Here is a 1,585-nt window from a genome sequence, read left to right as displayed (position 1 = left end):
CTCCCATCTCCTTTTAGTTTCTTGCCTTACCTATTTGATTTGGTCTGTTGGGCCTCATGTTATTGTGAATTTCGTTGTCCTTTTCTAGGATATTGTTTAGAATTCCTTGCAGTGCTGGTTTGGTGTTCATGAAATTTCTCAGGTGCTCTTTGTCGTGGAAGTATTTTATTTCCCCATCTATTTTGAAAGAGAGTTTTGCAGGATACAACAGTCTAGGTTGGAGATTCTTTTCTTTTAGGACGTGGAATATCTCACTCCAGGCTCTCCTTGACCTAAGGGTTTGTGTTGAAAAGTCTGCTGTGATTCTAATGGGCTTCCCTTTGCATGTGATTTGTTTCTTTTCTCTTACTGCTTGTAGTATTTTGTTTTTCTGTTGGATTTCTGGAATCTTGATTATTATATGTCTAGGTGTAGATTTTTTTTGATCGTGGCTTGTTGGGGTTCTATATGCCTCACTTATCTGTATGTCTAATTCTTCCCTTCTGTTTGGGAAGTTTTCTGTCATTAATTCTGTGAAGAGCTTTTTTATGTCATTTGTGTTTTCTCCTGTTTTTTCATGAATTCCTAACACAGCTAAGTGTTACAGCTCTGGGTCATGGCTCTCATAATTTGAAGACTTGAGAATCTGATGGTCACTCAAAGAGGTGGAGAAAAACCTTTATTACACCATCAGGCTCAGTGGAGTTGATACTCCAAAGTCAGAGCACCAGACTAGAAACAGGAGCCTCCTCATATAGGGGATACGAGTAGGTGAGCATGCTCATTGAAGCAGGGTGGAGTTAAGCACATTCCCAAAAGGGGTGGAGCTAAGAGAACATTCCTGAGAGGTCAGGAAGTTCAAACAGTTAGGAAACATTTTGATACACTGGGTAGGAGCAAAGCCCAGCAGCATAAACTGTTACATTTCTGGAACAAAATTTTGGTGGAAAAAAATCATGAAGGTAAGACAAGGGCCTGTCTTATTGTATGGTATTGCTTTATCATTACAGCATTTAATAAAGCAATTTCAGGTGATCAAGCAGTTATGTTATCTATATTCTTTACAGCAGTGGTCAGGTGTGGGCAGAAAACATTCAGAGAAAACGATGTGCTCTAGATCACACAATAAATGGCAAGAGTAGGCCCTGAATCCAAGCCAGCTAGTACTGCTCAGGCTTTTTCTTTTGTACAGGTTGTGGTAGAAGGATTTTAAAACATTTTTTACTTTGTGTCCACCCAGCTTCCCCACTTTTGTCCTCCTACCCCTTCCCTATTCCTTTTTCTCTTTGCTTCATTTCTGCTCCTTTATTTTGCTGGTGGCTTGGACCCACTTCCTTCTGACACACTAGTTAGTAATGCCATCATTTTAAAAGAGGACTGTGGTGTTCCCCCAACCTTGAGCTACAGCTTAATCTGGCAGCCTCCTTTATCCTGAGCCCACTGTGATGGCTCAATTCTTTTGTAATAGACCTATAGCTTTTTCATGTGCCTTACCCTGAAGACACTTAAATAATTAACTTCCATTATTCTCCTTTGTGTATTTTATCTCTACATGACCCAAAATAGCTGGTGGCATTTCCTTTTCATAAATAGAAAACAGAAAAGT

Source organism: Fukomys damarensis, unplaced genomic scaffold, assembly GCF_012274545.1.
Source record: "Fukomys damarensis isolate Sample0158 unplaced genomic scaffold, DMR_v1.0_HiC HiC_scaffold_37, whole genome shotgun sequence".
Taxonomy (NCBI): domain Eukaryota; kingdom Metazoa; phylum Chordata; class Mammalia; order Rodentia; family Bathyergidae; genus Fukomys; species Fukomys damarensis.
This window is presented reverse-complemented; position numbering follows the sequence as displayed.